This window comes from Pinus tabuliformis, chromosome J (genome assembly GCF_031772625.1).
Source record: "Pinus tabuliformis cultivar Carrire ecotype Pingquan chromosome J, CPIR1, whole genome shotgun sequence".
NCBI lineage: Eukaryota > Viridiplantae > Streptophyta > Pinopsida > Pinales > Pinaceae > Pinus > Pinus tabuliformis.
The window spans coordinates 498,973,211-498,989,221 of record NC_142295.1 but is presented as its reverse complement, the minus strand read 5'-3'; positions in this window follow the sequence as shown (position 1 = coordinate 498,989,221).

The following is a 16,011-nucleotide window of genomic DNA, read 5'->3' as shown; positions in this document are numbered from 1 at the left end:
GCCAAACATGGTAATCGTTGCATAGGAGAAATCAAGCTGTATTGTTCCTTGCAATTTTGCTCCCCAAGATCTGGAAAGGAGCATACCAAAGCGGGGAGGAATGTCAGCAACGACAACATCCATCAAGACATTCTTTGCGGGGATCTGATCCAAACTTACAACCAAGTCTTTAATGTTAGGGTCCCACCCTAACCCCCTTATTTATGTCATGGGATCACGTCATAGTCAAGAGTCAATAAAGCCCATATTAATATTTGTAAGTGGTTAACCCGCAATTAATGACGGGACTACAGTTAGTTGCAAATGGGTCGTAGTATTAGATAGATGGTATTAATAAAACCCACGGTATTGGCCCGTGGTATTGCATGTATGAGTCATATATAAAGGATAGAGACTCCCTGCGAGGAGCATTGTGTCTTATTTTGTAGTCGAGCTCTGCTCTATTGGAGGTTGCCCACTCGAAGAGGCAAGTGAACATTACTCTCTGAATAATAAAATCATTGCTATTTTGTGTTCTGGGTATCTTTTCTTCGCATATTCTATATTTGGGTATCATTTTGTAGGTTAAGAGAATAACAAGTGGTATCAGAGCACTTTCCAGGGCTGGTGGGATCTCCAATTCTTAGTAAAAAAAAATTTGGCTAGAGATGTGTTCCTGCGTCTTTAAACCATGAGATCTGTCGTTGAGCGCATAAACCTGCGGATTTGGGGAGGCATGCACGCAGGAAATACAAGAGGTGGTCACGTCTGTTGGACTCCCTTGTAACCCCTGTGGGTACCCCTTCGAGTAGTAGCGCATTAGACAGAACCGCACACGGAATGTCTTCCACATACCCTCTGGGTATATCGGAAGCCCCCTAGGCTCCCTTGAAACCTCGCCATAGATAAACCGTCGGCTGTCTTGTGGCTACAGTACACCGAGAACAGCACTCAGAGAGATTACTCGCCCGTACGATAGGGAAGTCGGGTTGTACGGCTAAGGGTACGGTCGATCCAACTTAGTTAGAGCCCTGAAACATTGGGCCGAGTACTACTGCTAGACCCTTATGTATATTGCGATCTGTAGCACCTGACACTCCTCACGACCATAGTTTCCTTTTCTATCGGGGGATCACACATCATCTATTCCCGATCCACGTGTGCAAAGAGGTGTAGCAGCAGCAGACATCAGTCCCGCAGATCCATCAGATTCACCGCAGCAGTTGTTCCGCCATTCAGATCTCTCAGACCCACCAGATCGGAGTTGTTGTGAAGGGTTCCTATACCGGGGTATACTTTTCGCAGGACTTTTGGTAGCATTGACATTTTGAGGATTTGGCGACTACAGTATTGATCAAGGAGTAAAACTCCGTTAGGAGTTTTCAAAAAAAAAAAAAAAGTCTGAGATCTTCCGGGGCGCTTATTGGTGATCTAGCCCATCAGAATCAGGACGACGAGCTGAGCAAGGTGGTACCATTCAATTTATTAGTCAAATTTTTTCGGCGGTCCCAATTTTTCACCAGGTTGGTGTATGGTAGAGACTAGAGCTCAAGCGATGGAAAATGAAAGGATGGAAAAACTGGAAGACTCCATGCAATCCCTCAAACATGAGCTTCACGGACTAAGTATCCAAATACAGCAATTACTTCCGAAGGGCAAGGAGCAAGCCCACGAGGAGGCGTATAATGGAAATGAATACAATGAGGGTGAGTCTAGCCACTCTCCTCACGTATGGCACACCCATCCACCACCCAGTCAGCGACCTCCCAAGTTGGATGTGCATAAATTTGACAGTTTTCACCTGTCCGCATGGCTAGCACAAATGGAGCAGTATTTCAAATTGAATCAAATCCCAGATGATGTGACTAAGCTTATGTTGGGGAGCATGTACTTGGACAATGAACGGTGGCAATGGTGGGAATGGCATCAGCGTTGCAATGGACCTTTTAGGACTTGGACCCAATTTACCAAAGCTCTTTGAGATCGCTTTGAACAGAAAGACTCTTTTTTGGGTCATCTCACTAAGCTCTGATAGACTGGTACAGTGGATGAATACATTACCGCTTTTGAAGCCTTAGCCTTCCGCACTAGGGGTCTCAGAGATGAGTTCTACACGGAATGTTTTATCAGTGGTCTTAAAGAAGCCATCAAAGCTCAAGTTCTACTTCACCACCCTCCCACGTGGACGGAGGCTTGCCAGGTAGCTCGTAAGGTGGAACGTGCAATAGCAGCCCAATATAGTCGCCCAAATTTCCCCGCTAAAGGTCGTCCCCCACAGGCTCACAACACGACTCAAACACTTAAGGTCCAAAATGTGTCACCTGCGGAAATGGCCGAAAGAAGGAAGCAAGGACTATGTTACTACTGTGATGAAAAATACTCCCCAGGTCATAAATGAAAGGAGCCCAAATTTTTTCAAATAGATGCCACTGACTACAGCTCAACAGAGGAAGATCCACCACTTGAGGAACATGAGGCGCTAGAAGAAGACAACCCAAAGGAGAATGTCTTTGACGAACCAGTTATTTCGCTGCATGCGTTGGCAGGGATTTCTTCCCCTCAAACTCTCAAAATCTGGGGTTTCCTTGAACATCGCCCAGTAGTAGTCTTGATTGATAGTGGAAGTACCCATAATTTCATCCATCAAAAAATCGCAGAAGCAGTGCATTGTTTTGTACGAGTAGTTTCTAACTTCCAAGTCCAAATTGCGGATGGGGGCACAATGAAATGTGAAGGCCGCTGTGAAAATGTCAAACTTCAAATGGGGGATTATCAGTTGAAAACCCACATGTTTGCCATACACATGGGGGGTTGCGACATTGTCCTCGGCGCTGAATGGCTCCGCACTCTTGGGCCAATCACAATGGATTTCTAGGAGTTATATATGAGTTTTAAGCAGAACAACTCCACACATACCCTCCGTGGACTCCAGGCAGGAGCCCCCTCTATCATCAGCTCGCATAGGATGGAAAAATTGTTAAAAAAGGGCCATCATGGAGTAGTAGCTCAATTTAATGCCATCCAGGTAGTTGAAACCATGTCTCTGCCAATTCATCATGAGATGCAACAGATTTTAAATAACCATCGGACGGTCTTTGACAAGCCTCATGAGCTTCCACCCTCGCGAGGGGAACATGATCATAGCATCACCTTGGTTCCAGGGGCCCAACCCCCAAATGTGCGCCCATAAAGATATCCGTTCACCCAAAAGAATGAAATAGAAAAAATCATCAAGGAATTGTTGGAAGCAGGTGTCATTCGTCCCAGCATTAGTCCTTATTCATCCCCAGTGGTCATGGTGCTCAAGAAAGATGGGGAGTGGCGAATGTGTCCCGACTTCAGGGCCCTCAATAAGTTGACAGTCAAAGATAAATTTCCCATCCCGGTGGTTGACGATTTGCTGGACGAACTCAATGGGGCTCAATTCTTCACTAAATTGGATCTTCACTCAGGCTACCACCAAATTCGCATGAAGGAAGTCGACATTCCCAAGACGACTTTTAGAACTCATGAAGGCCATTATGAGTTCCTGGTCATGCCATTTGGTCTTTGTAATGCCCCCTCTACTTTTCAGAGCCTTATGAATCACATTCTCAAACCATATCTCAGAAAATTTGTCCTTGTCTTCTTCGATGACATCCTCATCTATAGTGGCACTTGGGCTGCACATCTTCAGCATGTAGATCTACTCTTGCAACTGCTCCACAAGCATAAATTATTTGTCAAGATGTCCAAGTGTTCGTTCGGCATGGAAGAAGTTGAGTATTTGGGCCACATTGTGGGGCGTGAAGGTGTCAAGGTGGACCCCAAAAAGATCCAAGCAATGCAAGAATGGCCTCAACCTAAGACCTTGAAGAGCTTGAGAGGATTTTTGGGTCTCACAAGCTATTATCGTAAATTTGTCTGCAACTATGGCCGCATAGCGAAGCCCCTCACTCAACTCCTAAAGAAAAATTCCTTCTTCTGGAATGAGGAAGCACAACAGGCATTTACCGCTCTCAAAAACGCCATGTGTTCCACTCCAGTCTTAGCACTACCTAACTTCACCAAATCCTTTATCATTGAATGTGATGCTTCGGGTACAGGTATTGGGGTGGTCTTAATGCAGGAAGGGTGACCGTTGGCCTTCACAAGCCAACAACTCAGTGGGAGGAATATGGGCCAATCTACCTACGAGAAGGAAATGATGGCCATCTTACATGCAGTCGAGACCTGGTGACCTTACTTATTGGGGCGACATTTCCAAATCCGCACAGATCATCACAGTCTTAAATATTTTTTGGAGCAACGCCTATCCTCCCCATAAGAAAATAAATGGTTAGCCAAAATGCTGGGATATGATTATGAGATCATTTACAAGAAAGGGAAAGACAATAGTGTAGCAGATGCATTATCTCGCCAATTTGAGGAGGAAAGTACTCTGCTCGCAATTTCCCTCCCCATTCCAGACTGGATTGAAGAGACTCGCAGGGAATGGTTTTCACACCCCGGTCTCTCCCAACTCATTTCTCAATTTTAGGTAGATCCTAATTCCACCAAGGGCTACTCGTGGCAGAATGATATTCTTCGCTACAAGGAAAGAGTCGTAATCTCACCAACATCCACCCTCGAAAGTCGCATTTTGGCAGAATTGCACTCATCTCCCATTGCAGGACATTCAGGATTTCAGAAGACGTATGCTCGCACCAGAAGATCATTTTTTTGGATAGGCATGAAAAAGGACATCCTTACCTTCGTAGCAGAATGTGATGTCTGTCAACGCCACAAAGAGGAAACCGTCAACACACCAGGCACATTACAACCATTGCCCATTCCGGCATCAATTTGGACGGAGGTTTCTATGGATTTCATTACAGGTCTTCCAAAGTCAGGGAACAAGTTAGTCATCATGGTGGTTGTGGACCGACTGTCGAAGTATGCTCATTTCTGCGCCCTACCCCACCCGTTTACACCAACTTTGGTTGCTCAATCTTTCATGGATCAGATCTTCAAATTGCATGGCATTCCCACTTCTATTGTGTCCGACCGCGACCTGATCTTCACCAGTAATTTTTGGCAGGAACTCTTCAGAATACAAGGCACTCAACTCAAACTCAGTACTTCATATCATCCGCAAACAGATGGTCAAACCAAAGCCGTCAACAAATGTCTAGAAACCTACCTTAGGTGTTTCACTTCAGAAAAGCAACACCTTTGGGTACAGTGGTTACCTCTGGCTGAATGGTGGTATAACACCAACTATCATGCCACCACCAAAATGACTCCCTATGAAGCAGTATATGGTCAACCTCTGCCTTCCCCTACTTCTTATCTCAAGGGGTGCTCCAAAGTATAAGCAGTGGATCAACTCCTACAACACCACACAACCATGCTCGCCCATCTTAGAGAGAATCTTCATCAAGCTCAGAACCACATGAAGCAACAGGTCGACCAGCATCGCTCGGAGCGCCAATTTCAAGAAGGGGATTAGGTATTTTTGAGGCTGCAACCATATAAGCAAACATCACTCAAAGACAAGGGTTGTCAAAAGCTCTCTCCAAAATTCTACGGACCATACCAAGTACTTCAGCGCATTGGAGAAGTGGCTTACAAGTTGGCTTTGCCACCTACGGCAAAAATCCATCTAGTTTTCCATGTATCGTGCCTCAAGAAAGTGATTGGGAACAATTGCCGACTTCAAACCAGTCTACCTGAATTGGACGAAGAAGGGTCAATCTGGCTTCAACCCGAATAGGTTCTAGACACACGAGACAAGCACCTGCGCGGCCGCATGATTAAGGAAGTCCTTGTCAAATGGAAAGACACCTCTCCGGAAGATGCAACTTGGGAACTAGCCACTATTCTTCAGCAGTTTCCGCAGCTTCAGCCTTGAGGACAAGGCTAGTCTTAAGGGGGAGGGCATGTTAGGGTCCTACCCTAACCCCCTTATTTATGTCATGGGATCACGTCATAGTCAAGAGTCAATAAAGCTCATATTAATATTTGTAAGTGGTTAACCCGCAATTAATGATGGGACCACAGTTAGTTGCAAATGGGCCGTAGTATTAGATAGATGGTATTAATAAAACCCACGGTATTGGCCCGTGGTATTGCATGTATGAGTCATATATAAAGGATAGAGACTCCCTATGAGGAGCATTGTGTCTTATTTTATAGTCGAGCTCTGCTCTACTGGAGGTTGCCCCCTCGAAGAGGCAAGTGAACATTACTCTGTGAATAATAAAATCATTGCTATTCTGTGTTCTGGGTATCTTTTCTTCGCATATTCTGTATTTGGGTATCATTTTGCAGGTTAAGAGCATAACATTTAATAAGCCCTATACATCTCACCCTACTAGAATCAAATGAATAAAGATCATGATATTTCCTGGTGATGTCCAAACCCAACTTCTCCATGATAGCTTTCGGCATAAGATTGTGGGAGGCGCCGGAATCAAACATAGCATTATGCAACACAAACTCATGCACTCTCAAACTGATATAAAAAGGAGGTAATTCAGACTCACCACTCAATGCTGGTCCAAATAGCAATTCCGATTGATCATCCTCCACACTCACCATATCTGACATTGGGTCAAAATTCAAAATTTTGGATACTTGACCTCTATAGCTGCTATTCTTCATGAGCTCAATCAAGGGAATGGATACCTTCAGTTTAGAAATTTCATTTTCTAAACTAAAAGAAGAAATCTTTTCCATCTCTTTAGTTGTAACATATTTCTTTTCAACTTTATCCTTTGATACAATGGGCTGATTTACCTTTTCATTTGTTGGTGGAGGCTTGCTAGTAATAGGATCAGCACTTTCTTTTCCTTTCTTTGGGGAAACCGGTGTTTCATCTTTAGATGCTGGAACTTCCTTTCTTTTCTGGACTAGATTGGTGGGAACATTTCTGTGTTTAAGAGAATATTGACGCTGCTGGGCAAACAAAACATGCATATAACCTCTCTGATACTCATCCGACTCTTCCTCGAGAACTGTATCGTTTGCCAAGATAAAATCTGCATCATGCTGCACTGCTGAACTTGTTGCATTTTCATCATCTTCAGTGATAAATGTGGGCATATCATCAGGAGTAAAGAAGTGATTTTCTTCTCCAACTACATTATCTTCATCATCTGATTCGTGACCAACAAAATTCTGCTGAAGAGGTGTCTTTACTTGCTACTGTTGTGATGTCGTTTCTTGTGCTCACTGCTCACGCTGTTTGATCCTGAATTGTGGCTGTTGCTGGCCACGGAAATTAGGATTCCGAATCTGCGGTTCAGGCTTATCAAGAGCTAACCTTTCAATCATCTTTTCTACCTTGCGGAGAACTTGGTCTGATGTAGAGGCTTCTTCTTTTATTGAGACTTTCTTCTCGGCTTTCATTCTAGCTCTCTTATCATTCAAATTTGCCTCAACACTAACGGCAATTTTCTGCATTTCTTCTAAGGTAGCTGGATCTCTCTCCCTTAATTGATAAGCCATGTCCGGATCAAAACCATTCAGGAACTTAAGCAACGCTGATTTTCTAGTTGGTTTTAAATCATCTGGAATTGCATTATACACTGCATTGAATCTAATGCAATAGTCTTGAACAGACTCTCCAGCATTTCGTTTGATCTTAGTATATTCAGATTTGATTTGCAACGGATCTTTCTTTACTTCCCAACGTTCCAAAAACTTTCTCTTAAGATCTTCTAATGTAGGAACACTTCTGGCCGGCAAAGCTCTGAACCATTTCCTTACCTCACCACCAAAGGTCTGCACGAATAACCTCATGGTCACATTCTCTTCATCAATCTCATGGAGATCGAAGAAATCTGTCATTTTGTCAACATGTTGCTGAGCTGTGATATTCTGAGGTGTGCCATCAAACAAAGGAATTTTTCTTTGATAATCTGCGGGCATGTCATTCAAAACTTGAGGCAGAGCGAGAGGTGCAAACCGAGCGGCCATTGCTCTTGGCGGATTTGGTCTGGGGGTTGTTGGAGGAGTGGGTGTAACTGAAGTATGAGGAGTATGAGGAGGTGTATGTGGAGGAGAAGCAATGTGGGATGAAGAAGGAGAATTTACTGCAGACTTTTGATATGTGATTATAGGTTGCATGGGAATAGTGGGAATGAAAGGCGATTCGGTGGAAATTTTTGAGGCAGAAGCCGTGATAGAAGATCCAATATTTGCAGATTCAATTTCTAGGAAATCAGCAAGATTTGAAAACTGAATTTCTCTCTGAAGGTGCCTCAAAATAAAATTTTCAATTAATTTATTATTTTTTTCAACTTCAAGAGATGTAGCAAAGTCAGGATCTGGAACTAGAGAACCAAGAGCACTTTTGGATTGGGTTTTAAATAGCAACAATTCAAACTTCTCATCAAAATCAAGTTCTTCAAGATACTTAAAAATTGTAGGACATGAATGAGATTTAAACACGGGAGTCACAGAGCTCTCTTGACGAAGGAGTCTCGGAATCAAATTGGGATTTTGTAAACAGGAGGAGGATTAGGATCTGGATTAGCTCTGGTATATCTCTTTGAAGCCAGCGTGTTATTTTCAAGAAATCAAAGGAACATAAACAACTTTTTCAGCCTGTCAAACCCTAAACTTATCATCCAGGAGCTTAGAATTTTCAGATGTACTGGGGTGTTTCAAGCGTCACGATTACAAGCTAGACCGAAGATTGACTGAAGTAGCATTTATCTACTTGTGCTAATGCAAAGAAAAAGTGTTTCGAAGGCTACCTGGCTAATCTTCAGGCTAAATATGTAGCTTATAAAAGAAATGACATCAACAAGCAAACCATTTTGTTCCCCAGTATGGTCGCCACTATGTTAGAGCCTAGATTTGTCTGAGGCTGAAACGACAAGGTTCTAGGTCCACATCAAACCATGCTCAGCCTCGTAGCTAGCCCTACGAGGACAGGAGAGGGCTCTCTCCGGGTCAATCTCAGAAAAAGTTAATCGATGAGGCTCGAGATGACTATATTTGCAATTAATCTTAGGCTAGGTACGAAGTACAAGGAGTTTGAGGTTGATTTTTGAGGTTTTTGTTGAATCAAAGGGAAAGGCAATTTTGGGTGCGGGGATGAGACACAGTTTATGCAGAGGTCTATTTGGGGCAACGTAGGCGATCATCTTGATGCTTTTAAAGATAATTAATGGGTAGATCTGACTGGTGAGAAGCTAAGGAGAGCAAGAAGTTTTCAAGGATTCTCCTTAAATAGACGAAAACATGGAAAATCAAACAAATTCAAAGGCAGAGCATAACAATCTATGGATTCTACCTTAACACTTCATTTGTTCAATTGCAGAAGATGAGAGAAGGAAAATGATACACATAACAACTTACAATTACTGAAAGAAGCACACCATCAACACATAAAGCCACAAGGATCCTAAACAGTGCTGCAAAACCCTGGTCATTCCTTTGCCAAAAATGCAGAAGTGAATGTACAATAGAGTGTCAAGCTTTTCCCAAGAGTCCAACCATGAAAATGACTTAGAAATTACATAATATAGGCAGGCCAACCTATTCCCTTGCCTCTAGGGGTCGAGCTCATCATTCTAGGATCTGTTTCAACCAATTCTAAACAAAGCACTACAATTTAGGCAGTCAAAACAACTTGCCTCTATAAGGTAGGAAACTGATTCATTCATTAAATTTTCACACTTTGGTGAATGAATCTTCTAGAACAAGTAACTAAGTGTCAAAATTACATCATGTTCAATTAATTACATCAATAGAAGTCAAAAATTACATCACAAATCAAAACTAGTCAAACTGGCCGAATTTCTGAGCTGAAAGATGAAAAATTGGGCAAAAAATCTATATGCGTCGCGCTGATTTCTATATGCGCCATGCTACTTTGCTGCTGATTTTGAGGCACTTTCTGAAGTCCAAATTGAGCTCAAGTTGGCTTGTTGGAAAGCCCTGCCTGTCTACTTTCCAACCCAAGTGGAATTTTCCAATTTGGTGTCCATTTTCCCCTCCAAAAGTGCATTCTCCCAAGACTGCTTCCTGTGTGTCAAAATAGGGGCAGTGAGGTCATTTTTTGCATGTTTTTTGACCTTTTGAGGACCCAAAATTTGCCCAAGTTTCTTGTCCAAGTACCAAAATTCATGATTTTCCATGAAAAATTCAAAACTGCAAGCCATTTGTAATTTGGAGCTCCCAATCCTATGCGTCGTCCAAGGAGCGCGACACATATAGGGAAAAACCCTGTTTTTAACACAAAAATTTCCAAAATCACCAAAAATGCCCCAAATTTCTTGAAATTTGGGCTGGAGCTTCCTTATCAAGTGTGATGTTGGGCCAAAGAGGCCTCAGCCAAAATCTGAAGACGATCGAGCTCCCTTTGCTTCTTTTGATTCTTGATTTCCTTCTTCAAATTCACCTTTAGATTCCTTATCTGAACCTTGCAAACTTGGTTCCGTGCCCTGTAGTGGACAACCATGTGTCTTAGTAATGCATTATCTCTATTTGCCTTGTTCAGCCGCTTCTCCAAGTAAATGTTGACTCTCTCGAGATTAGACTCTCAATCCTCATTGATCTGTCGCTCTAGATAAGTGAACTCAATCCTCCTATGTCGGGCAGCTTGGTAATTCTCACGGATGTTCTGCAGCTCCATGATCGCATGCTGGTCTTCAAGCTGCTTATTTCTCTACTCCAAATACCTGATGTTCCATTTGGCCATCTCCAACTGGATTTCCAAGGCTTGAATGTCTGTTTCTTGCTCCTCGACAATCCTTCTATATTTGGCCTTCTCTGAATCTGTAGCTGTCTCATCATCATGAATGAGAACGAAACCTGATGGCTGACCTGAAGGCCCCTTCTTATGCTTGGGATTCTTCCCCTTGTCCTGTACCTGTGGTGCTGATGTCGGAAGCGAGGCCCCTTCCATGCCAGGTGGAGATAACACTCACTTTGCTATTGCAAACAAAGATCTGGTGCCTTTTGGATAGCCTTTCTGATATGTAATGAAAACAGGCCTGGTCTCATGACACTCATACTGCTGAGAAGGTTCACCCCCGTGTTTCACCTCTGATACTCTTCATGAAGCTCTGAAGAAATCACGAGAGATGAAATCATCCCAAGTGATGCCCTGCAATCCAAGCTGATGAACCACCAAAATATTTATAAGAGCAAAATGATAGACACTGTTAAGTTGCTGCTGAGGAGTTCTATGTTGTATAAAGGTGGTCATCCTCTCTATATTCTGGCAAATGAAATACGGAATGTTAATCATCCGCACCCTAGTGAAATGCATAAGAAACCTGATGTGATAAGCATAAAGACAAGAGAACCATCCCTCACAGCTGAAATATTTCATGATCAATCTCATTAGTGGAGCATATTCATCTTTCAGGTATCGGAACGGGAACACTCTCTTGAGCTACCTCAAGAAATTAGTTTTGATGTATGGCTCATAATGCTGCTGGTCAATCTGTTGTTTCTTGTGCCATAATTCACCAATATTCGGTATACCTGTTGCTAGTGAAATAGTTTCTGGTGTAAGTGTAAAGGTGACACCAGCCAAGATAGCTTGGTCTCCATGCAAGTGCAAGACAAGAAGACAAGCCAACTCATGATGAAATTGGACCTCAGCCACCTTTTGACAAAACTCATAGCAAGATTGATGCTCAAAACACTGCATAGCAAGAGGACAGGCATGCAGTTCTATAAGGGTGATTGGTTCTTCCCTGACATGTTTGCCACTTTTATGAGGCCTCTGGGGTTCCTGTTCTCCCAAGGGATAATCACTTTGGGTTTCTGCCTCATATTCAGATGAATGACCAGATGACATCACTGCTGATACACAAACTGCCTTGAATGAATGCTGATGTATGAATCTGTTGTATACAACTGAAGGTGGACTGCTCTTTTTGATATAAACAATGTTGTAACCAAGGGGAAAACAAATGTAACCAGGGAATATTAGGAAGGGGAAAATATCAGGGAATTAGGGAATATTGAAATAAAATTTAATTAGTGGGAGGAGGGGAAATCTATATATGAGAATAGGGTTTTAGGGTTTGGGATATTGAATAGGGTTAAGGAGTTTTTATAAGGGTAAGGGATTAGGAGTTTAGGGATTGTAGTGTAGGATTGATGAGTAGGATTGATGAGGGGATTTTTGGAAATGAGGAAACAAAGGGAAATAGGGAAAGGGAAAAATCCTTGGTGACAAAACAGTGTTTCAAAACCTACAGCAAATTTCCTTACTTTGAAATGGAGGGTTTAAAGTCTTGTTTCAACGGCAATCATCCATAAACCAATCACATTCATCACTAAATACAAAGCCACAACATTGGATGAGAGCCTACCTGGCAAATTGATGCAAAGTTTGGGTGATTTGATGAGTTTCCAAGCAAGTTTCAGGCTCAAATCTATAAGCGTCACGCTCATTACCCAGTGCGCCACGCGCACTATATGCACTGCGCTAGTTCAATTTAATACTGGGAAAAAGTCTTGTGTGCGCCGCGCACACTATATGCGCTGCGCTGCCTCTTATATGCACCGCACAGGTGAACTGTGAGCCAATCTTCTCCAAAACACGCAAACTCGACTTGACACGATTTTCTCCACCCTTGGCATGTACAATGGCTTGAATCTTCATTGAAAAATCTTTATATAGACACCAGTTTGATTTTTGCCTCTTCAATAACCCAATTTGTAATGTTTTGCAATTGACACTTTTTCAGAATTAATAGAATTTTTACCTTTTTGTTTCCTCCTTAATTTCGGTTGAAATAATGAATTTTTTTGACAATTTTTTGCAGGGATAGATGACATATGGTCTGGCAAAGGAGACCAGGGCTTCGCTGGGACAATTCAAGAACTGAAATTTTTGAAAAATTATTACAAAAACGAAATGTCGACTTATCTTCAAAACAGAGTTTTGAAGAAAAGTCATAATCCATCCATATGACGATAAAAATCTTTGAAATAACCACTTATCAAGGACCTCCCTCTGGCCTGTTGGCTTTATTAGACTTTGTCATAGACCAAATTGGCTAACCCTAGACCTAATGACTAAAATAACTGTTATGACCTAGAAATTGAAATAGGACTGCAAATGATTTTTCAAGACTTGATTTTTATGAACAGACCTGAGCCAGCAGTGCCAAGGATAAGGAGGATGAGTGACACAAGCCCTTCCGTCAGATTTATGGCATGCTCCTAACAAAATGCAACTGATCGAAAATGATGAGACACCTAATCATGAAATGCAAAAAAGAGTTTTGATCTCTGATGGAGGGATGACCAGACCGACTCTAACAACACCTATGTCAGACTCGTTAAACCCTGACGACACTGGACTTGTCATCATGATGAGATTGAGCTTCTCCTTCCTAGGGCTTGTTAAAATTTACTAGGTCGGATTTTGTCTGAAGGACAAACTTATATTACAAGCACATGTTATCCCCTTCTAGCTTGTGTTTCAAAAATAATTGGGGTACTTGCTAGAAATGGTGGGGGGAAATTTGGAAGTATTCCGTTGGTTGTATTAATTATTACAATAGCTTGTCCCTCTTGAACATTGACAGTCTTTCTACTTTGTGTCGAGTTGAGATATTCTCACCTTATTGTTGGCCTTCATGGTTTTGTTATCCATTTTGCCTCAGTCCATCTGATCGTTGCTACATCATCATGACCTTTGATCCCTTGGTACCAAAATGTTGCCAAACTTTGGAGTCGTGTCGCTGATATGTTTAAGAGCTTAATCCTTCTACAGTTTGTATCCTTACACACATTCCTCAGATTCTTTGTCTCATCCACATTCATCTTGTTCCCTCGTCTCGCATCGATGATGTGGGAAACATTATGGCCCTCCTTCGACCGGTCACTTCTTGTCGACTTCAGCTCATTATCTGGGAAGTTGATCTAGAGACTCCTTTCTCGTACCTTGGAGCTTGCATGCCTTATTGGAAATTTCTTCGCATTCAATGACAGGCTTCCATTATTGGCCTTCAATCAGGTGATTTCACAGATGTTTAACTTCAAATAATTCTTCACACTTCATGGATTGTACTAGCAGTACCTTGAGAACCATTGACATTACTGGTGATCTCTCTCACGCTTGTTAACTATTTACATCATTGACCGGTAATCAAGAGATTTTCTAGTATTCTCGACTTTAGCACATCTATTAGCATATTAGAATTTGTACCTTGATCAGGTTGGGATTCAAGACCCTAGGCTCATATTACACAAGTCCAGGTTGCGTGGATTGGTTCATGATTGTATACATGACTATTTTGATTGGATGGTTGCAACCATACCTGAGTCTTTTATATGGTCCTTCTGATTGGATGGCTGTGTCCATACCATAGATCATTTATGTTTATCTTCTGGATGGTTGTGCCCATGCCTTATGCACATGTATTTCCTTTCACTATGTATTCATGTATCAAGGATATCAGTTGTACTTGCATTTGCAGGTTATCCATGATGGTGTTATGTTTCAGTTATGGATTCTTAAATCATTTCACCCCTCCCACTCTCTCGGCCTTCATGATTTAGGGGGCATCTTTTACACAATGTTTTGTCACCGACCCCACATTCCCTAATCCCAAACATTATCGGTCCATGTTATTGACATATTCTTTGTGTCATGTTGCAAAATATGTGTTAGTGTCTTCCTTGTCATATCAGGAAGAATACCTCAGTTTATTACTCCTGGAGCAGACCCTTTTTAACCTATGTTATTGGGTCGTCGCAGGTCATCAGTTATTCCACCCGCAAAGATGGCCAAGATTGAACTAAGCCTAGCAATGTCGTCGCTTTGTCCCTGTGTTTCACTTGCGACAGGCTACTTTTGGTGAGTTTGTTTTAACAAATTGTCAATGGACGGTCCTAAGGTTAGTAGTTGATCAGATGATCTCAGCTCTCTCCTTTGGGATGGTTGTTCTACATTTTGTGCAACCTCCTAAAGGGATAAGCTCTTTCTCTCATCTCTTATGGAGGCTCCTCCTCCTATAAATATCTCCTTCATGGTTGAGATCAGCTAGTTCAGTTGGTTTGGAGAGAGTTTGAGTGGAGTTTGGAAGTAGCTTCTAATGTAACTTAGCCTGGGATAGTTTTGTGTGGATTTGGCTTGATTGTATGAGTGTTCTAGCCTCATAATTTTTCCTTTTGGGTAGGAGAGAGAGTTATTCATCCTCTTGGGAGACACTTCATGAGTGAATGCATACAGAGATAGGACCCTTCAAGGAGACCTACAACGTCAAGGCATGGTTGTAAGTTTTACTTCAGTTCATATTAATACAAATCAACAGTTTATTTCCTATATCTTATGTCAAATTGCATATTGATAGCTTGAAGTTCCTTGACCCTTTAAGTAGATCATTTTTGTCGTATTCTATTATGTTCATTGTTGTTCTCTGTATGTTGTTTTCAGGTACAAAAGTGATTATAACGAGAGCTAGAGCAATGCAACGAGGACTTCATCAAATGAGGATTTGAAGGTAGGCCTTCATGACATCAAATATCTAATGGAATTTGCTTTGATATTGTCTTTGTTGTGACTAGACCCACTCTAGGGCTAGAGGGGTTGCCTCTCTCCACAGAGAGAACTTGCCCGCATCACATAAACCACATGTAAAAAGGAAATTCCCATAATCCTAGTGTTGAGCATGATTTTTTCTAAGTTTTCTTGAAGAATCCACTTGGATTGTGGATCGGGATTGGGGGTGACTGCTGCAACAAATACAGGCCACAACTAGTCTACGATTGGGTGGAAATTTGAAGTTTCACCTTCAGTTTCAACCAGTGTTAGATATCAGATAGTGTTATTAGTTGTGATATAGGAATATGATGATTAGTTATTTATTGAAATTAATGTATAACTATGTGAAAACTTTGCATTGCTCCAAGAAACTATTGCATGGAATCAATAGGAAAAATTCCTTGACTTTTTTTGGATTAAATTGGAAATATACCTTGAGGTTGTAGAAAATATGTTTTTATTTTCTATAGAAGCTAACATGCTTCATGTGGCTCTATGATTACCATTGCTCACATTTATACCATAACTTTTCTTTTGAAATC